The following is a 23,838-nucleotide window of genomic DNA, read 5'->3' as shown; positions in this document are numbered from 1 at the left end:
TCCATTTGAATTTATCCCTTTTAACCATTAATAACAGAAAGAATTGTCTTCAACAATTAAGCTGATTCCTTGGTTCTTGGGCTGGTAATCCAGAACTTGACTATGCCATAGTACGCCACAGAGGACAAAAGAAAGACAAAGTGGGAGGTCTATAATTAAAGAGATTTTTATGGATTTTCTCTAAGGTAAATTCATGGGATGCTCATTCTCCTGAGATTGGAGAACTCTGTGGTAAAGTGGGAACTGGACAGTCAACATTGAAGACTAGACCAGTTCTTCACAGTGAGAGCTTAGCTAAGTTAGCTAAGTTCACAGAAGCCAGTGAAGTGATGTAAATTTAGAGTCTATCCAAGAAGTAGAGGACCAGTGGGGACTTGTTTAAAGAAGAACTGAAAGAATTACTGGTACCATCTACTATCTTTGATCTGTAATGGAATTCTGGGAAAAAATGGTCTAATGAGTATAAAGCAAGTTTTTCTAAGGAAAGAGTATAACCAATAGCTGAGGATAATATCCGTGAGTTTCCTAACTGTGGTTCCCTAGGAATATTTACTCTCTAAATTAAGTCTAGCTACTTAAAGTTTGATTTTTAGTGCTATACAGTGGTTTCTCTAGTTAAACCATTTCATGTAATTTTGTGACAAAACTGCAGGTTGAGTGAAGAGCTGGGAGAGCAGATTGAGTTCAGTCTAACAACATTCCACCAAACAAGTCCAAATGTGTTCTGAATGGTCTTGGAAGGCTGCGTGGACTTTTATGCTATCCTGCATCTCATCTGGGGAACTTTAAAGACTTTCTGCTTTTCTGTAGTCCCATTCCTGAATTCCTTGCCAGCCCTGAGGTGATACTGCAGATGTGGGTGCTGAGCAGTGTACTGCAGGGGTGAGATAATCATGCAATATGGTTGTTAGGGGCCTGATGTAGTGGAAAGAATGCAAATCCCCTTGAGGCATGACTGAGCTTGAAGATGCCCTTGGACTCTGGCTGAACACACATTGAGGTCACCACAGAGGACAGGTATTATAGAAGTCCTCTGAGCTCTTCACCCTTAAGATTCCCTAAAACAGGGGCCAGCAAACTCATTCTAAAGGAGCTGAGCAATACGTATTTTTGATTTGAGCAATACGTATTTTTGAACTTGTCCCAAGTTCTCAATTCTGCTGCTTTTGAGAGAAGTCACTGTTAAATAGACGTGACTTTGTTCTAAGAAAGCTTTATGTACTGGAACAGGTGGTGGGCTGTTTTGATCTCTGGGATGTTGTTTTCTGGTTCCTGCCCTAAAGAAATCTCTGACCTAAAATGCTTTTGCAGAAAACGATTTCATTTTCATTGTGAAGAGGGATCTTGTTGGTATTGTATATCCCTATTCTGAAAAATCTGCAGAGGGCTGAAGCAAGAACATTTACAGGGGGAGCCATCTCATGAGAGGTTCTACTCACCTACTACAGTTTTGTTGCAGTTGAGATGCAGCAACAGAGTCCAGAAGACCCTTGGAACATCCCTCCCTTTCTCAAAATGTTTATTTACTTGTTTCCATCTCTGGCACAATTCTGTTCCTCTCCTAAGCCAGAAAACTGCTTCCCAAACCCCTTAGGTCCTCCAGTGGAGTCTCAGCCTTCCAGTAGCCTCTAGAATGTGTTGTGTTTTAGCAATTTAAATAAGTTCAAGAATAAAACTGTAGTGGAGGGAATAAAGGTAAGTTGGTACAACCCAAACTAGTTCTGAATTCCAAGCTCTTTCCATGATCCTACAAGAGAAGATTGTTTCTCATGAAAAATCAATACTCACAAATCTGCTACAGCATAGGTCACAGACTCACTGCGCGTGACTACGCTGTGTGCTTTCCCTTCCCGGTATCACAGCATACTATTCCTTCTTCGTATGACTGAGGACCCTGGCTCTTTAGAGGATCCCTGGTCTTCCTTGTAGTGCTGCCCAGTTACTTGGTAAGAGGTTTCTCTTTCCTTTTAGAGACCACAACTGCATTTGGATGGAAAATAGAGTACCGTTCAAGGATGAATGTGGTAGTTGTTTATAACTTCTATGCTTTCCTGACTATGTCACTGGGGTCTTGTCACTGGAGAAAACGACAGGTACATAAGGTTTATAATTGTGTTGATGGCTTTTCCTCACTGTCACTAAAGATCTGCAAAAATGACTTAAGGGAGTCGTTTATATTGGCTAGGGCTCTTGACCTTTCAGCACATGGTCACCAGGCACCATTGGCTCTGGGCTATGGTAAGGCCAGTGTCATGGTGGGGAGTGGAAGATGCAGCAAATTGCTCAGCTAGTCACAGTCAAGAAGCAGAAAGAGGGAGAAAGGACATGCAATACCTCCCATTGCATGCTGGCCTCCAATAAAACCCACTACAGTTTTCAATAACCCCCGAAGTTGTGAATCCATCTGTAGAATGATGAACATTTCAGAATGTTCATGATCCAGTTTCCTCCTGAAGGCCTCACCTCTTTACACTGTAACATTAGGGACCTACCTGTCAACACACAAAGTATAAGAATTATTATACATCATGTATGAGGAGTTAAGTATATGGGCCAAAAAGGGCAGAATGGAGTGACACTGTTTGTCTTAGTTGCTTAGGGCCTCTGTTTTCTCATCTGTAAATTGGACTTAACCATACTTCATTGGGTTCTTATGGGTTTCAGGTAAAATATTTGGAACAGTATGCAACATAGCATAAGCACTGAATATGCAAAGCTGGTGGTCTAGGGTGTATGTAAATGAAGCAGAGAAGAGGGGACAGACTGCACATGTTTCCCTCATGTAAGATTATGCAGGCTTCCTCCAAAGATTCATGAAATTTAAATAGTTCACAACTGTCACTTTGCTCATTCCTGCCTGATTTTTCTTCTTTCTTCAGTGTATGAAAAAGATCTGTGATTTCTTTGATATCAAAAATAAAATCAGAACAAGTTTCAAAAGATTCAAAAGTTTTTTTGTTTGTACAAAAGAAGTTTGTGAGCCCGGAGATGCAAACCTACACTAGTAAAGCCCTGCTCACAGCAGCAGCACCATTGTCGCAGACAAGGGGGAATATTTCGACTGGTGTGTGTGTGTGTGTGTGTGTGTGTGTGTGTGTGTGTGTGATTGACAGCTATATATTGACATTCTTTTCTGGGCGAGTATCTCTGCTTAGGCAGATCTGTCTCTATAATTTCTAATCATGCTGAAAGGATATAAAACTCAGACTTTTATTCCTAAGATTAATACCAACATTTTGAGGAAATCAGGATGACAAGTTTTGATTATGTGGACATGGGTGGTTGGTCCAAGTGTCTGTCTAAGCTATAGCTTCCATTTTTTCTTGATAAATTTTTTCTTGAATTTTTTTGCATTTCATATAGACCATCTTAATCATCTTTATACCTCCCTTCTCATTGGAACCCTCTCATAGCAACTGGAATTCATGCATTTTGTCATTTGTGTTAAGGTCTATGCTGTCAAGATGATGTCCTCAGACATCTTTCAGTGCAAGTTCATCCACTGAGGTCTAGTCAGACTACCTAGAGTTCCTCCCTTTAAGAATATCAGCTCTTCCTCACCCAGCAGTAACTAGCTGCCAATAGTTCTTTGATTAAGACCAGGGACTGCTGCCAGACTCCTGAGATCCTGCTCGTATGAACCTACAGCAGTGGTGTTAGCATCCACAGGAACCATGCAAACCCAAGTGGACAAAAACCCAGTACAGAACTGTGGCTTCCATGTTTTAATGTTTTTCCTTAACAGTGAACATCAATGCCAGGCACAGTGGTGCATGTCTTTAATCACAGCAGTTGGGAGGCAGAGGCAGGTAGATCTCTGTGAGATCAAGGCCAGCCTGGTCTACATAACGAGTTCCAGGCTAGCAGTAGCTACAGGGAGACCCTGTCTAAACAAACAACAAAAACAAACAAACAAACAAACGAAAAACCACAGTAATAAAAAACAGTCAAATCACTTGAGGAAGGTAGTTCCTGGTACAATGGTTTTTTTTCACAGCTTCAGTGTTTGAACTGTGACTCTGTAAAGTACCTCTTCTGTGATGAAATAGAAACTGTGTTTAAAGCCAATTCTGCTCTTTGAATATGTTTTTTAAAGTGCAAGTAAGCTTAATAATATACACCATGAACAGTTGTGTATGTACACTGTCAAATAAGGTAAAAGCCCCAGTAGTTGCTCAGTAAATGAGAGCTGTCATGATTAAATTATACTTCTGTGCTCTGATAGTTCCTACTTTTCACATGAAGCCTAAGGAAAGGAAGAGGGAATTAGGAAGTTAACAGTCATAAAGTAGATTCTGGACTCAGTGTCGCCAAGCACTGCTGTTGAGGTAGCTGGCAATTCACTTCCTTTGTCTGTGTATCTTTTTCTCGTTGAGGAGTTGAAGACAGTTTGTTGAGGCCAGACTCAGATGGCAAGGAAGAAATCAGCAAGAGTTTTACAGTTTGGTGCTTATAATACCCTGGGGAGAACACAGCCATGCCAGGGAGGGACTTGGGGTAACACTGAGGCCAGTCAGCAGGAGAGGGACAGTGTGCAGCTGTGGGCAGGGGTCTTTGCTGTGATCTCTGCAAAAAGAAAACGGTGAGGCAAGATAAAGAAGTCTGCGATCAGCTGATTTGCATAACTTCAGTGGCCACACGTAAGGCAGATAGAGAAGCGGTAGCCTTGGTTATCTAGACCTGGCCCTGGTTCTACTAGGGCAGGTGACAACGGCCTACAGTGTGAGAGCCCACATAAAGAAGTAGTGACATTTGGGGAGTGACCCGAGCTGCCCCAAAATGATCAGCTGGATTTTGGCCAAAGTCTCAAAAGTGGGCCAACACAGCACACAAAAATAAGCTATATGACTGAGGCTAAATTAGATCAACTTTAAGAACTTTCTAGGCTTATCCTCTGTACCCAGAAGTGGAGAATCCCTTGCTTATCAACTGTTGGGCCAAGCGTACATGCCACATCTATTAGCAAGGAGGCCATAGAACACTTTGCTTGGATAGATCTGCCAGAAATACCAGAGCTTCCACTTCGAACCTTGTCCACAGCAGACACCCAAGAACCTTTCTTCTGGAATGGCATCCAGTCAGGAGTGGCAGACTTTAGACAACAGCCATTACTCAACTTACACTGAGATCAAGTTTCTTAGCTTGTTCCAGGCCCTATGGGCCTGTCTTCCATACAGTCTTGCTACTGACTTTCTAGGTAACACATTTATCTGGTCTCAAACACTCGAAGGACTTTATACACTGCTTATGAACGAATTGATACATTAACCTGTTTCTGACACTGCAGATCTTTAGAGTGGAAGACAGCAAGCGTCACAGGCTAGCATCTTGGCTGACAAAACAAAGATGCCTGAACCAATTCAGAGGCTGGCAGAATGTGATTAATAGCAAATTAAATTTAGCCTGAGGTGAAAGTGTAAAGTTAGGAGGAGTTCCAATATTTCTTCACTGTTTTGTTAGTGTAATACATGAAATTTCTTAATCTAAAGTATTTGTTATATGTAACTGAGGTATTTTCCCTTTTTAAATTGATAGGTTTAAATTCTCATATGCTTCAAATTTTCACATTATTTGAAATAATATGAGATCAAAATAAAGGCAGTGCTGTTTTGTAAGTTTCTAATTGCAATAAACCTGGGACACAAAATCCAAATTATATTCATTTCCACATTAGTTTTACCCCCTTTGAATTCCTTTTATAGTACCTTTTACTACCTGATAACTATATAAGATGATTCAGTTATTTGAAGATTTGGTTGACTCCTTGAGCTAGAAAAGGAAAAGGCTTTTATCTGTCTTATTTAACACTGTTACTTACTTTACTTTTCTGACACACCGTAGTTATAAAGATGTTCCAAAAGAGTAAATATTAGTTTTTACATGCAAAGCAAAATATGTAGACAGTCCAGCTACTACAAAATATTTTAAAAAATAAAGATTTTTCAGTTTGTTAGCACATGGCTTTGCAGTTTCTTAACACTTGGTTTTGTTGTGGACCTGGCTGTAAAATTATATATGCATACATTACGGAGTCAAACATTGAAGGAGGAGCCTGAACAACTTCTTTCATGAAGCTTATGCAAGAGTCTTGCAGGCCTCAAGTCCTAAGTAGTCCGGTGCAGTGCTCCTGACAGGCAGTCTCTTAGCAGACACTTTCCTTTGGAAAACCATATGATTTATTTTCAAAGACCTGGCCAGTCAGTCAATATAAGTTTTAGCTATTTAGTCTTCTGAAGAAGAAATAGATTTTCTAGAGAAATGAGGATGAACTTCTGAAGCAAATAAGGTGTAAAATGTTAATGATTGATGGAGACCTGTTATAACTGGTCCAGTAGCAGACAAAAGATACTCAAGGTGACATTCTCGATGAGTCAGGACCACACTTAGAATTATGTACACTGTTACAAGATATGTAAGTAGTAGAGATGAAGATAATAACATGGGGCACTGATGTCTATGATCATTGGCTCAGTGGTAGCCCTGGAACCGACACCTGTCTGAAGAACTCCATAAAAAATTTATGGCTCACTTTTTTGTCCTGATAATGAAGGACATCCCAGCTCACAGGAACTGTAAATTTAGACATATTTCTGAAAATTAATGAACAAATGCAATAGTAGAGCACTTCCTATTTTTCCTATTTTCTTGAGAATTCCTTTATCTCCTATTGTTATCCACACATTGTAGCAAACTTACCTTTCAACTACAGATCCTGGGAGAAAAATTACTGATAATTTGCTCTATTTTAGACTCTGTGCTATTGTTGAAAATGTTAACTGGTGCACATACTGTAAAGTTATAGACATTATACGCTTGGTTAAAAGTGGATTATCTAATTAAAATGCATTTCTAAAAGTTTAATAATTTAAATTAACATTTACCTTCATGTCTCTGGGCGAACAAAAGTAATCACAGATACAACTAAGATGGATCAGTCATAGAGACTGAGAAGTTAGGAAATATAGTTAAGGAGAAAAGCAGAATTTATGAGCGACAAAGGAGAATATGGTGAAGAAAAGTAGGTGACGATTAAAAGTCTTGGTTAGTACTGGAAGCGTCTGTGCTTTTCTATTATCTCCCTGTAATTACACATATTTCTCATCTAGAGAACTTACTGGGAACAAGGAATTGCGCCTTTTTTGGTCTCTTAGAAAGTTAGATCCACTGGAAACCTTAAGGTCTCTAGAGAAAAGATGAGATGGGGTTAAACTGGTTAATTCTAGAAAACAATATTCCAGTAAGTTCAAGAAGATACAATTTAATAGAGACACAGCTGAAGATGGGGCTGTGCTGGGAAACTTCTAAGAGTGGTGGAAATGTGTCTAACACAGACCTAGCGCACCATAACTCGAGGACTTATAGAGAAAATCATGGAGGAACACAGTGGAAAGCAATGGGCATAGCTAGAGTAAAAGGAACATTTGTGTTTTCACATCAAAACTTACTGTTGTCACCAAAACTTTAGCAGAAAAATCAAAGCACCATGTGTGATTTGGACAAACTGAAACCAATCAAAATGGCTATGGAGCCAAAGCGGAGACATGGGCTTCAATGCACACATCTCAGCAGGGAGCCCCTGATAAATGATGCCATGAATGCTTAACTATGGTGCTATTGCCTGCATTTCCTGGGTGTGAGAGTCCTTCAAAAAGCAAAACTGGAATGTTTGCTCTTTTTGTAATCTGTTTCCAGTGGGCAGGGAAGGGTCTTCTCTGTTTCACATCAGGATAAACACAGCCCTGTTAAAGAGGCTAATGAGATGAGTATCTGCATATCGCAGTATCCACAGGCGAACTAGCATTCAAATTCTTCTGTAACCCTTGGAGGGTGTGATGGTGTTGCCTGAATTCCCTCTGGGTCTCCTGCGCTATCAAGCAAACCATATAACATATCTTTATGTGCGTTTATTAACTTACGAAGGAATGAGTACCCTGTGCCTAGCCACGTGCCAAGGCTCAGAGCCCACCATATCAGACTGTGCCACTCCCATATTCACCACTAGCATTCACTCACACCTCTGGGGCCAGCGACCTCACCCAGGTCCATAAGAGTCAGCCCATTCTGTCCCCGAGCTGCTGCAGCTGTGCATTTCCCACCAGTGGCTCACGGCTTCTGTCCCAAGATGGTTCCCAGAAGCCCCGCCCCCCAAGTAGTCCATGCTCTGCAACAGGTCCTGACGTTGGAGGAACTAGGCAATTGGGAGACACTCCACCCCTTTCCTCCTCTCTTGCAATCTTCCTGTCCAGCTTCCGCTAAGGTCCCTGAGCCTTGAAGGGGGGTGACAGATGTAGGGTGATCTCACTTGTGTAATGGTAAAATAGTGGCTTCTTGGACCTCCCCATTAGTTGTCTTTAGGCTGTGGCCACTGATCTGTGTCAGTGGTGTTTCTTCCACTATAAAGACAAATGGAAGGAATTAGGCATATTTAAACAAACATGAACGTAAATACAAATGCCTAGAAGATATCCCAGCAGGTGTACTATATTCATTAAACGGTATACTCATGATGGCTTCTCCACTAGGGCCTATAGCCTGTCTCAACACAAAGCATTGGCCTGGTCTGCAGCACCAGATGTGTGTTTCACCCCTAGGACCTGGCCTTGTCCAATTAGAAATTTGTCAGTTGTACATGTGTTGGTTGAGCCATTATTGCACTAGCAGGTATTGTTTGGCATGTACATAGTGTGCAGCATGTGGAGTCCATCATTGAGTAGAATTATAGGGGATCCTTTCTTCCCCAACCATCTGCATCAATGTGAATATCATCCATCCAGTGGCGTGAAGTTTTTTGGCTTAGTCTCAGTTCCATGTCTTCTTCTTCTCCCACACTCACAACGTGCAGTGTCTTCAGCAGTATGGCCTTACTGACCTTTCAAGGGTACAACTGACACTAATGGCAATAGCTTTGGTGAATTGGAGGGTCTCTAGGATCTCTCTCTGACCAACAGCTCATTAGGGGGGCAACCCACCCCAGTACTGTAGATTTTCTAAACAGTTGTATAGTTTGCGAGTCTCTGTCTTCATCTAACCCAACTTACATGAAACTCTCAAGAATCTTACAGCTATAGCTGGCCTTTGCTTCTTCAGGTATCTTCCAAATGGGTTTCACATCTGTAAAACACTCGAAGAAAGGTTAACATATATTAAATCACTCATAGACAAGGTCTCACACATCATGGAAAGGTTTTGTCCATTTGTATTAACTGTTTTTTCCATAGATCCTTGTTAGGTACCATAGCATGAGTATGAGGCATTAATTTGGTTAGCTCTTTATCATTTTTAGTTATCCCTTTGGATTCTTTTATTCTTGATACACTTACAGTGTATTGGCTGGTGTTGGCTCCAGTTGCCTGACCCTGCACTGGGCTAAGGAGGCAGGGGGCTTCTCCTGTCCCCCCTGCACTTGTTGGTTCCCTGAGTCAGACAGGCTCTGGGTCTGCCTCCTGACTCCAAGCCTGTCTCCCACAGGGGAGAACTTGGTGGGAAAAACTGATTCCACCACTAGTATAACCTTTACCAGAAGAGAAATGCATCTTATTTAATCCTTGGGGGTTCTTAACCACCCCTTGTACAGTTGTTATTCTTCGAATGTCCTTTGTAAACTGTTCTTCTGGTTTTAAAACCTTCCAGAAACACCTTAGTACCGAATTTGGTTTTCTATCAATTTTTTCTCCGGGGATTTGGGCTTGACATAAGTCTTGCCACATTTGTTTTTGAGTAACCCAAGCGGACCATTTCCTCTGTCTGGTCTTTTTTATATCTCTTATCTGTTATTTTGCTCCAAGTTCTTGACTTCCTATTGTACAGCTCCTGAACGCTTGGGGTTCCACCAGATTGTTCTTTTCTCCTTAATCTCAAGTATTTTTCATTTAATGAGGAAACAGAATGATAATAAAATGGGAAATCCATGTGTTCTAACGAAGATGCATAGCATGGAAACCATTAAGGATATTTTCTCACCCTCTTGGATGTCTTCTACACACCCATCCATACTTTAAGGGAACAGCTAAGAACTCAAAGCTGGAGGGTGGTGCTTGATAAACTTTGGGCTGCAGTAAGAGCAAGGAAGTGATTTTGTTTGTGTGAGAGGGTCAGTTGTGTGGTTTCTATGCACCAGGTTTGGACACTTTTAGCCTGTTGCTTTGCTTTTGTAAAATATCTCTTGATTTGGAAGCATGCTGCAGGAAGAGGAATGAACTAAAAATACTTGTTGAATTTCATAAGGCTGGGGAGAGAAGTCTGGGGATGGTTGCCACCATTTCAATATTAACTGGCCCCACTTACTGGGGTCCAGGAGTTTCTGAGAGGAGAAACCAGTATTTTTGAAAGATGACCTAGGGCGTGTGAATCCGTGGCAAGTTTGGAGGCACAGGGATGGGTTATTTTGTACTCTCAAATTCAGACTACAAATGCATACTAAAAAAGGAATGTGTACCTTCTTCTGCTATATTTAGATTCCAGGTTCCTTTATTTCTATTTTACTTGACTTCATTCATTTATGTGTATTCTCCCAGAGATGCTTAGTGTATACACAACCACACAATATATGTTTGTATTCACAATTTTAGAAACAATATACTGTGTCACAAATGGTAGCAGAATCTGTAAATCATTAGGTATTTACCAACACTTTTTGAGGTAATTTTTTATCACTACAGAATTCTGCTCCATCCTTTTATAATGTGTAAGAATGAACCCTAACATATTTTCCCAATTATCAGTTGGTGACATTAGAATGTTTCTAGTCTCTCAGTATTACACTTGATGCTTCAATGGACATTCTTGTACCTATAGCCTTTCTTGCACAGGTGAATATGCTTGCCAGACAGGTTTCTAGAAATAGTATTTCTCACCTAAAGGTGGGGCTTCCTATACACCTCCCTCATCCATGCTGGGCCCCTGTCTGGTATGGTTTATAAAAGCCTTGTGCATGTTGTATAAGTGCTGTGGGTTCATGTGTGAAACTACCCTGTGCTGTCCCAACAACACAGTTTCCTTGAATTCATATATCACCTCTGGCTCTTACAGCATTTCCACTCCTGCTTTGCTAGTCTCTGCACATTGATTACCATCTGCTGTAAGAAGAAACTTCTCAGTGAGAGCTAAGAGGTGTGCTAATCTGTGGGTGTAACAGTAAGTCATTATGAATCAGTTCAATACTACGTCTATTTAGCAGAATGATAGTAGTAGGTTCTCCCCTATGGCCTGTGACCAGTCTATCCAAAGATTGTTGGCCATAAGAACAATATAACATATAGATTCCAGTTGTACTATGGCCCTTAAATCTAATTAGAAAATGGTCAAGAGCTTCTATAACATCATTGCCACTATTGTATCAGTGGGCATCCTACTATTGTAACATGCAGGGTTCACTTCACAGGTGGGTGAAGCTGATGATTATCTTTCCCTGCCAGTAATATACATGGCATCTTCTAGAACAATGAAAGCTAGCCAGCAGAGATATAGCTTCAAAGGTCAGTACCAGCCCTATTTCTCCTTGTTTGTACCACAGCTCAGGTGTGTAGTGTCTTTAACAATAGTGTTTTACCACCCAGTTCTGGTAAGTGGCAAAGTGCAATGGCAATATTCAGTATTATTTGAAGGTCTATGGGATCTCTCTGGTCAACAACTCCAAAGGAGAAAGTCCATTCCTGGTACTGGGCTTTTCATTTGCTGGCCTGTGTTGTCTACTAGGACCAATGAAGCCCTCTTCTAGGGTAACTACATTTAAATTATTTTTATATTGTGTATATATATACGGAAAGAAACTTTTATAATAATTTCCACATGACTCTTTCAACAGGCCTTTAGTATTATCTTTCCTCTTGGAACTCCCTATCCTGCCCCAACCTTTCATTCCCCACCCCCTTATACCCACGTGTCTATTTCCCATTTGTAGAAATGCATTCTATATCCCCGCCCATGAACTCCCCCATGGCTGTTTCTCAAATATCTTATTTTATTTTTTTATGTGTATGAGTGCATTTGCCTGCATGTATGTAAGTGCAACCCTGTTGTGCAGTGTCCATGGAGGTTAGAAGACAGTGTTGGATCCCCTGGAACTGTAGTTGGGGACAGTTCTTAGCTGCCATGTGGGTGCTGGGAACTAGTACCTGGGTCCTCTGCAAGAACAGTCAGTACTCTTAACCACCAAGCCATCTCTCTAGTCCCTCCCCCCCTTACTAGTTTCTTGATCTCTAAGGATTTTCCAGTTGAAACATACACCCATCTAAAGATTCAAGACTGCCACCCATTTATGAAAGAGAACATGCTATAGATACCTGGTTTTCTGGGTTACATAATTTTTCTTAACAACTGAATAATATTTTATTGTGTGAATGTATCATACTTTATTATCCATTCAAAAGTTGATTGATATCTAAGTTGCTTCCATTTCCTTGCTATGTGAATACAGCAGCAATGAACATGGATGAACAGGTATCAGAGTCCTTTGGGTATATGCCCAAGAGTGGTATGGCTGGATCTTATAGGAGATCTATTTTTAGCTTTTTAAGGAGTCTCCATGCTGATTTCCATAGTGGATACACCAGTTTTCACTCCCAACGAATAAGATTTCTTCTTTCTCTACATTGTAGCCAGCATTTGTCAATAAAGCATGAAAACAGTAAAACAAAAAAAGAAACAAGATCTATTTAACATGCTAATGTCTTTATAATATCTGTATATTTTGTTAAACAGCATACTGGAGTAAGAAAATATCAAATATCTCTCAAATTGAAAGTTAAGGTATTTAACCATGAAGAAAATGTGTGTTTATGTGTGTACATGTATGTTTGTGTGTGCGGCTGGGAAGCATTTTAAAGTTGGACTATTAGTTCATTATTTTACTCAAGAAAATGTTGCTAAGCCACAAAATTTGGAGTGACATAGCATAATGTTTTATATGGAATGTAATATAACCTACAGATAGTATCACTGTCAGAAGACTGGCAAAGTCATAAAGAAAATCCAAAATCCATATAAACTGACTCTTCCAGTGAGGACAAATTTCTGTATAATTTATTAAAAATTTACCTAGTGTAATTCACCTTCTACTAAGTTGACTGACTGATATCCCAATTAGGCATTTATTGGAGCATAGGGTCAGGTAGAATCACTGACACATTGATTATTTTTCAAGTTGATTAATCAACTGATTAGTTTTCAAATTGATTATTCAATTTGTACTAGTAGCCTTGAAGAGGGGAAATTTGTGCCACTGAGCAAATGAATAAGGTCCCTTCCTACCAATATAGATACCTTGCTCTTGGGTCAAAAACTGTCACTGTGCTGGCTGCAGAAGGAGGTGGATTGACATCCACAGGGCAGAACACTGCATTCAGATGACAGAGAGCCTCATTTGCAGAAGACACTTTTTTTATTCAGTAAACATATAACCTAGAATAATCCTTATATTTCAGATATATTCTCTCTACACAATCTGTCCTCAAACTCTTTTCTCCAATTGTACAATGTCGTTCACTGTAAGTTCTTGGTCTTTCATAAAGCTATTAACCAGGAGTCAATGAACCACAGGTAGAGCTGTGGGAGTTTCTGCCCACCATGAGTACTTCCTATATCTTGAGCTTTCTTTCCACACATGAGTAGTACTCTTTCTCCACAGAAATCTACTTTGATCAAGTTTCAGTATGCTCTAGTGAGTAATCTGTTACTGGTTCACATGTTTTCTTCTCATTCATCATGGGATCTTCATGAAATCCAAATGACAATTAAGGCAGGGTTAGTAGTAGAAGTTTAGGTATCACATTCACAGCAGAAACCATGGACGAGCTCACATGTGAACTGAGCACTGACCTACACTTAGTCTCATATACAAGATACTCCCCCTGTGAGGCTACTATTGATACCACAGTTGTATGACTTGATGAGATAACACCATATCACAAAAGGTGCTTCAAGCTTATGGTTCTCTAAGTTAGGTATTCCATTTTTGCTGGAACTCAGATTGAAGGCAAAACATCCCTATTAAGAGGAGAATATTTACTTTCAAATTTCAGGGACATCTGCTATAAATTTTCTACAAAGATTTGCAAGAGTCATTATTCAGCATCACAATCTGCCATGGATATTTCAAGAACATGGCATCTGTGGTCTAGTCATACCAGCCACAGCAGCCTTCATTTCTGCAGAACCCATTCAGAACTGTTGGTCTTGGATGATTCAGTAAATGAGTTGCAATAACACATCCAAATATGTTATTTATCTTGAAAATCCAAGGAATTAAACCCATATTATGGCACTAATCTGAGTCAGAATTTGAGAAACAAAGATTTTTCTGGAAGCTTCATTTAAATGTTTGATAAGCCATTCCACATTGCACACAGTGCTTTGGAACCAATGGAAGGAAACAGTGTCTTGCCTCTTGTTGTATTGCAGAGAACCCATATTTGTCCTCCTGGTGTCTTCTGATGCCCTAGCATGGGAAAGGTACAAAAATACACTCAGCATTTATACACGTGCAATCTTGGAGTGTAGGGAAACTAATGCCCTGTGGATAGCCTGTAACTAATTGGAGATGGCTGACACCAGGTGAATGTTGACGTAGATAATTTTGAGGCATATCTATAGAGCCACAAAAACCCACTGTGCTTCAGGTAACTGATGATGTGGGATGCAACCTTGAGGAAACCTACTGAGATTTCATGTTTTACAATTTAGAATTACAAATTGACCAATAGGAAGTTGAACTGATGAATAAGTTGTTCTCTGGCCCTTCCTTAGCTGAGCAGGTCTGATATATGCCTCTAGAACTCAGAAGGCCCAAGTGGTATTGATGGACTAAAACTGTCCTTTCCCTTCCTTTCCTTTTTTGCTTGTTCTTCTCTCCAGTTTCCTGGGATCATTTCCCAAATAAACCACATGCATGAATGAGAGTCTACTTTGAGTATCACAAGTTAGTGGGGCAAGAAGTGGGATCCTAAGTCTTGGATTACCTAAGTGATTGTGGAGATTTTCTCCTATTTTCTGACATGTATCTTCCAAGGGCACTCTACCTTCCCTGTTCTGTGAGCATGATGCTCCAGTAAAATAGATCAGGATGCTGCCTTTGTGATCATGGGGTTCTTAAGGCTCCTATGGTCTAAAAGATACATTTTGTGGCCCAGTTATGAAGAGCTGTTTGGACTCCGCTGTAGGATGCTGGGTGTGTGCAGCTGTTGCTTTCACACGGAAGCCAAGAACTTCTGGGGCTTTCAGATAATTATGATAGAAATGGAAAAAATAGGCAAAAATGTATAGCAGGTGCATGGAGCTGCAGTGATTTGCTCCAGAAAAGTGCTCCCATCTGAAAACAGCCTGGGATAGATTCACCACCTGATTAAGCTTATGCTGATCAAATATCATCTTCAAGAAGTTGTCTGTCTACACAGAGCAATCATATTCAGCAGATATTTTACTGGAAATGTGATTTTAGGTGAAGATGAAGATGAGGATGATGATGAAGAAGAAGAAGATGATGTGATCAGTATGTATGGAAAGGTGGTCCAAGAACCTTTTCTTAGTTTTAGAAATAGCCTTACTCTATCAGTAAATGTCCATTCTTAATTTATATGTTTATCTACATTCTTTGAACGTAGGAGTTTTGCATAGCATGGTAGAGGGATCCTGCTGGAGCCCAAATGAGATGGAATTAGATGAATTTCCATTTTAAGCCCCTAATAACAAAGTTCATTTCTTGAATAACAGTACAAATCTGCTTCAGCCTTGATTGGTCCTGCTAAAAGACAGAACAATTAAACTCCAGTTCCAACCTTTCTGCAGAAGTAACTATATAGCATAGCTCTTGATAATTGGAATTTTGTTTTATTATTTTATTGCATTTTATTTTACTTTACTTTTTTATTTTATTATTTTTACATGTATGAGTCTTATGCCTTCATGTATGTAAGTGCACCTGTGTTGTGCAATGCCTGCAGAGAACAGAAGAGGGTGTTGGATTCCTTGGAACTAGAGCTACAGAGGCTTGTTAGCTGCCATGTTGGTCCTGGGATTTGAACCTGTGCTTTCTTCAAGAACATCCAATGCTCTTAACTTCTGAACCATCTCCCCAGTCTGCCAACAGGAATTTAAAAACCCTTGGAAGAGGACTTTGTTCCTGAAGACACTGACATGCTTGTGAAGAAAACACACAGCCTTATATTTTGTGCTTCCTAGTTCTTGCTTCATGAAGATGTATTTCCCTAAACACAGCATACTGGTCTGCCTCCTTCTAAACACTTACCACATAAAACATGAGGCCTAACCTCTGACTAGTCACTTGCTTAGTCAATTTTCTCATACTTGTGATTCACATACAACTGGATGCGCCACAGGTGTCATGCAGTTCCTACTGGAGCAGTGCCATAGAGTCTAATCTCCCTGAAGAATAGAGGTATTTCTATTTACCTATGACATAGTTATCTCTCTAAAAGAATTAAAACTCTACAGAATATAAAGGATAAAATAATTTACCATACAGACTATGAAATTATTGAAAACATATTTTCAAAAGTATTTTATTAGCAATGTTTTGTTTAAGAAGTAAAATGATTACGTTAAAAGTCTTTGTATAGTTTGGAGAATTTGGAAAGGGAGTGCCTTACAAACTCATGTTATAGGAGCAGTGAAAAATATCATATTATTGTTGAAGCTTGGTAGTACAGTTTTGTCAGTAAATGATATTCAAAAATTAAAGTAATCATACAGAATTTGAAATTTATATTCTAAATATAATCACATATTTTTAGTTTGAGGATATATCAGTTTAATTATTACAGTATTTCTCTTTCTTTTTTTTTTAAAACGTTCCTGACTGTGATCTTTATCTCTAGAAGTTCAATTACAGCATTGGTGAAGGCATATTTGGGCTGTATATAGAAAAATGATGGAAAATTACTTGGTGCCAGGCAATGAGAGAGGTTAGACATCAAAACCTGGATACCCAAGGCCACATGTGAAGTGAGGGCCAGAGCTGGGCCTCAGGGGAGGTAGGAGATCCATTCCAGAGGATCATTCCCCCCAAGATGAGAATCTTCAAATAACAGAGGCCTTCCCTGTCCCCTGCATAAGAGGTAAAGCTTCTGTCATGCACAACACAACCTAGGACTTCAAAGTGGGAGGGTGGGCTATGAGGAATGTGGTCACTCAGAGAAAACTGAAACTGCTGCCCAGCATCAGGACATCCTCCATGCTCCACTCTGCTTCACTATCAGCCTACTGCCAGAGGAATGTGGAACTGTGACTCATGGTAGGAGTCCAAAGCTTCAGGGTCATGTAAGGGGATCACAGCTCCAGCTCACATGGGACCACAGCTTGAGTTCACAAGAGGAGACCACAACTCTGGCTCATGGGGGGTAGGGCACTGTTCCAACTCACAGGATGGCACCTCAGCTCCAGTTCAGGAGGGGAGTACAGCTCCAGATTCACTGGAGGTGGCTACAACGCCAGCTCATAAGAGGGGACTGCAGCCCCAGCTCCCGGGGCAGGACCACAGCTCCTACTCACATGAAGGATTAACTTCTGGTTTCATATTCATGCCATTTCAATATGAATTAGTCTTTTGGTTTCAAAATTACAGTATGTTTGGTAGAATATCATTTATTTCTCCGTTATACCTTTGCATTGCGTTATCTTGGGCATAAGATAAATTCATTTTCACTAATTTTAGTATACAAAGAATAGGTTTCACTGTTCTTTGCTGAGATTCATACCCCTACCACTGTCCCTCACTCAATTCCCACTTTCCCCATCCTTTCCTTCAAATAGTCATCTTCCTTGTTCATAGGTCATTGCTCTGTTAATGTTCGCCCCATTGTCCTTCCTTCTCTCCCTCCCACATGTCGTCTTCCATCTCCCCAAATAGTACCCTTTATGTTTGTGTTTCATTTTTGTGTATGTAAATATAGATACCACATATAAATGTAAATATTTATTTTTCTTTTTTCCCCCATTACCTTTTCTTGTTCCTAAAAGTAAATAATACACATCTCAAACTTACTACTCTAGTCCACTAAGACATTGTGTATCCCTGTGTGTGTGTACATGTGTGTGCTAGCGTCCCCTCCCAAGTGTGTGCTTGTATAGCCCTAAGTTCAACATCAGGTGTCTCCCTCTATTATTTTCCAGTTTTTTTTTTTTTTCTTGAGATAAGATCTCATGAACCTGGGGCTTGACATTTCAGTTAGACTCACTGGCTACTGAGCCCCCAGGGCTTGCCTCTTTCTACCCTGGCTAGTGCCAAGTTATGAGTGCATTGCACCATGCCTGGCATGTATGTGGATGCTGGACATGTGAACTGGGATCCTCTTAAACTGTTCATTGTAAGCCATGCCATTCACCTCAATTATTTCTCTCCATATTAATCTAAAGACCCTTTTTCAGATTGTGTACTGTAAAGGAATAGTACATTCCTAAGCCCCGCTTGTCCCTAGGCTTGCCACATGCCAGTCTTGTCCATGGCGGAACTACAGGAGACGCATGCTCAAAGCCATCACTCTCTCTCCTATGTCTGGTTTTAAAGTAGGACTGGAGATTAAGTCACCCCTTTGGACAGCGCAACAGTTCTCTAAAGATTTAGTGATCTAAGGATTAGTAAAATAATTGGAATCTGAGATGTTAGTGCCCCTGAGGAACCCAATTAAGCTCTATTTAGTCTGTTTTGTTTGTGCTTCCACAGACTTTGGTTCAGTCTTTTATTCATATCCTCTTTGAGTTGCCCGGACATTTGCTATTTCAAATCACCGTGTTTTGCATCCACTAGGCTTCCATTCTCTGGAAACATTAGAGTGGGGGTGTTAATTCCATAGCAAATCTGGGGAAGTTCCTGGATCTGGGGTGGGCAAGGATCCCAGAGACCCAAGCAGGCCTGAGAACTGAGAAGGCTGTACAGGGGAAGTCTCCTCCTTGCCTATTTTGAAGTCACTTAATTTTTCTAATAATGTAACTAGATTTATGTTTCACTTTGCAAAGTAACTAGATAAAGTTGTCAGATTTCTTCAGACAAGACTGAAATAGCCCCAATTTGCCTAGTGTACAGAGAATGGTCCTGAAGGCCGTGCAAGTTCACACAAAAGGGAGTTCTTATCACTCAAAGCCTGTATTTTTCCATAGAACTGGTATTCTTTATGTAGGAACTTCTTGCACCATTAACTAGAACCCAAACACAATCAGGAGCACCCTCAGGTGCAAACGCCTTCACATAATGAGAAAGCCGCTGAGGCTATGGCACTCCAGTCCCACACCTGTTTCAAGCCGCACGTCTCTACAAATTCTGGTTCCAGTTCTCAGGAGCACAAACATTTTAAATACTTAGGTAATTTGCAAAGATGCAAGTTAATTAATGTTGTTAATTGACAACCATAGTATTATATGCTACCTTTGTTTTTCACACTCTCATTTGTGTGACTGAAAATTAGAAGACATTCATTTAGCACAACACAGAAAATCCAGGATTTTCTGAGTGTGCTTTGAAAATAAATTTGGAACTTTGAATTTTTGCCACCTTTCTCTGCTAGTCTGGTGCAGTTAGAGGCCATTGATCTAGCTAAACTCCCTCATACTGCTTTATAGAAATAGACCTTATGTCTTTAAAGTCCTGTCATCAAAGGACATCTAATGCCTAATGCAGGGTGACCTCAACTGTTGATAATCTTTTGGGACAGAACATGCTATGGCTATCAGAGTCTTAAAGTGAAAGGATAAAATCTTCTGACCACCTTAGACCAGCCAAGCGGGAAGAGCAATCTGATTTCTTCAAGGATCAGTTGCCTGTAAATAAAACTAGAACCATTTTCTGAGTCAACCAGTGATTGTAGTTGCAACCAGCAGTACTCATTCAAGTTCATTTCAGGTGAAAATGTACCGAATAAAATCAGTTTCTGAGGATGTGAAAAGAGAAATGATTCTTCAGCTATAAAGGTTGGTCTAGCAAAAAAGCAACTTCAGTTGAGCCCAGAACTGGCACATTAGCAGGATGCAAGGACAGGATTCTAGAGCGCCACCATCACCATTCTACAGCAGATCTGCTAGGTGTTCTCTAATGGAACGCCCCTGAGGGGAGTTTGTGGAAACATGGCCAACTCTACAGCTTTGCAAAATGTTTGCGTCCTTTTAAGCCTGTGGTGTGCGTGCTGGTGATGGCAGGCCCTGTTCTGCTGTGGGTCTCTGTTCATTCATTGCCTGTACCATCCTTTTCAGTTAGATAATGGTCATGTTTGTTTTCACTTAGAAATGTTTTACTAATATATTTCATCTTTAAAAATACACTCTTTCGATCACTATGAAAATTGAAAAGCTTTCATACTCCAATAGCATTTGTATCTTTTTATATCTTTTCTTCCCCCTAAGTTTTTGTTAATTTAAGATATTTTATTTATTATTTTATTTTATGCATGTGACTGTATTGCCTGCACATATGTAAGTGCAGCCCTGTCATGCAGCGCCCACCAAGATCAGAAGGATCCCCTGGAACTGGAGTTACCAATAGTTGTTAGCCACCATGAGAGTGTTGGGACTCGAACCAAGGTCCTCTGCAAGAGCAGCTAGTGCTGTTAAATGCTGAACCATCTTTCCAGTACCATATATGTTTTTTTCCCCCTTAATTAGCTCCGTAACTACTACAGCCAAAGTGGTTTATTAGTTATATCATTATTTGGTGTCATTTAAAAAAAAAAGATTCACAAGGATTTAATAAAAGGCCTACAAACTGAAATTTGGATTGAAATTGATGTTAGTTTTAGTTGCAGTTAACTGATCCTCGAAGCAATAAATCAGATTGTTCTTCCTGCTTGGTTGGTTTGTGATATTAGTAAGATTTTAACCCTCACTATAAGACTCTGATAGTTATAGCATGTTCTGGACTGAAACTTTAATAGCTGAGGTCACCTGACGTTAAATGTCTTTTGATAACCAGATTTTAAAGTTCAAGGTATTTTTTTTTATTCTCTTCTCCAAATCTTCCCATTTCTAAATAACTATTGATAAATCTTATCTTTACAGTATGTCTTGGGTTTTTAAAAGACATGAACACATATAAATGAAGTGATAATTACTATTCTCCATGTTCAGTTTTTCAGTACTATCACAATTATATCATGTGATATTATATTGAAACTTGCATACTTGCATCATTTTCAAAATTTGCAAAGAAATTATCTAGTATATATACAATCATATTTACTTTTCATATTAGTAATTTTGTAGTAGTTACTTTTCTGTTGCTGTGATAGAAACACTGACCCAAGCAATTTATAGAAGGAAGAGTTTGGGCGTAAGTTTCCAAAGGGGCAAGAGTCCATCATGGCAGGGAGGCATGGTGGCAGAGGTCACTGGAGGAAGAGCAGGAAAGCTAGGCTCTATATCTTCAAAGAGGCACAGGAAGCAAGAGAGTGACCTGAGTGAGATCTGGCAAGGCTCCCAGTGACTTGCTTCCTCCAGCATAGGCACACCTTCTAAAGACCTCCCAAAACAGCACCACCAACTGGAGACAAAAATGTCCAAATACTTAGAGCCTATGGGGGACATTCTGGTTCAAACTATCACACATTTCAGTTTTTAAGCTATTTTATCTCTTAATGTGTCTTTTGATACTATGGACTTGATTTTCTATATCATTCCTCCTAATATTTTGATTGAGATTTTAAGTATAAAGAGATTGGACCTATCTATGAAGTAAGGATTACCATCTTTTAGACATCTTGAAAAAAGAACTATTTATTTACATCAATTTTGTATTTAATAAAATTTTGGAGCTTTTAAAGTGTTTTCATCAAAAGGTACTTAATGACAGATAATGAATCTGCTGAGACAGAAGATTATTCTGAAATCACTATTTATCATTATGCTCTATCGAACTATTTTAGCATCACATCTTTCAATGGTTTTGTCTTGCACCTTATATGGATTCTGTATACCATAAAAATAGATGATAAGACTGATCTGTAGGAAAATGGAAGGCTTTTCTATATTTATGACATCATATTGAATTATGGCTCAACCCACTTGTTAATTTCAGGCCTTTTAAGTCCTTGTACACCTTTAAGAAAAATAACACCAAATAGTAATGAGAGGAGACTCATATGGGTATTAGTATTAATTGGAATTGAGTTAGTGTTTCATTATGTATCTGTTAAATGAAAAGAAATTAAGTAGCATTATAATCCTATTTTATCCAATTCTTGGTAAAATGAAGAATCAATGCTAATTTTAATTGCCTTTTGGCATATATTAATTGCTGCCTATTTTTGAAAATTCTTAATAAGTTGATATAATGAACAAAAATAATGCCTTTTCTTTGCTTGGGGGATTCTTGCACTTCTCTAGCAAGGTCTGTTTCCAGGATCCCTTTGGAAGCTGTTTTTATTCTGCTTCCATATCAGAGCTGTTTCTTTACAGCTTGGTATGAGTAATTTCTTTCTTCCTTTCTATAGTCTTTAGTAATTAATTACTTATCAAACATTTTATATCACATTTTAAAGACATTTGATTAATTTTCTGTACATTGCAATATTACTGAGTCAATGTTGGCAATATAATGTTAATAAAAAAAAACAGGAACAGGCATTTAAATTTGTTAGCAAGCTGCAACAATTCTCAAACTTCATTGTGAAAGAGATTTACTTAATCATAATGCAGATTTCTGTCTCATTCTACAAACATCATGATCAAGAAACTCTGTCAGACCTAAATGTTGGTTTCTTCAATAACATTCCAAGTAAGTCTTAATTAGAAGAGTTGAAAACTATGCTTGTGAATTTCTAGCACAAGTATTATATAACAGTTCCTTTTAAGTAATTTCTATATCTTTTTTATTATATCTTTACCTGGTTATTAATTATGTTTATTTATGTCACTTTTATTTAGGCTTTGTCAATGTTTCATCTCTAATATTTTATTAGTACTGTCACGCTCACATGCATGCACACATACACACACACACTCACACATATAAAACTGGCACTATTTCCATTTTTTAAATTTCCCCCTTTAGGTAAATTTTCTTGTTTTTCTCAATACTTATATTTCTGTATAATAGTAAAAATTTATGGGATCATGTCTCTGAATATGTTTCCATTTTCTATCAGATTTAATTCAGTTCCTTAATTTTAGTGTTTTTAAAGGATTTAAATAATAATTTTGAGTTCAATTTAATAGAGTAGCACTTAAGATACTTTATGATTCAAACACTTAATTTTCAGTCTTTTGTTATTGGTTTTCACTTTATTGTACTGTGAGCAAGTATTATATCTCATGGTTCTTTTTAGCAAATTATTGAACTGACCTTGTATGCCATCCATTCTTTTTGGACTGTGCCTACTTGAGAAGAAAGGTTTTAGAGTTTTAAGATACAAGTTTCCAAGTTTAATATAATATTCATTGTCTATGTCTTTATTTACTCTATGCAAATAATGTGCAAGGTGGTTTAAATTGCAGCTAAATCTGCCACAAAATTATGCTTCTTTTAGTGTCATGTGTTTTCCAAGAGTTCTTACTATAAATAATTTAATAATTCATTCTCCTGCAAAGCTCCTTAAATATGATGATTAATATCACTGTTGTGGTATGTAATTGGTATCAAAATATTGGGGGCTGGAGAGATGGCTCAGTGGTTAAGAGCACTGGCTGCTCTTGCACAGAACTTCGGGTTCAATTCCTACCACCCGCGTGGTGGCTAACAACCATTTGTAACTCCAACACCCTCTTCTGACCTCCACGGGTATTGCACGACATGGTGTACTTATATGCATGCATGCAACACACTCACACATAAAAATAAAAAAATTTTAAAGTATATTATATTGCACTTAGATATCTTGATTTCTACCGTCTAAAAATGGTGTTTCA

Source organism: Nannospalax galili, unplaced genomic scaffold, assembly GCF_000622305.1.
Source record: "Nannospalax galili isolate Female #2095 unplaced genomic scaffold, S.galili_v1.0 scaffold512, whole genome shotgun sequence".
NCBI classification, from domain to species: domain Eukaryota; kingdom Metazoa; phylum Chordata; class Mammalia; order Rodentia; family Spalacidae; genus Nannospalax; species Nannospalax galili.
This window is presented reverse-complemented; position numbering follows the sequence as displayed.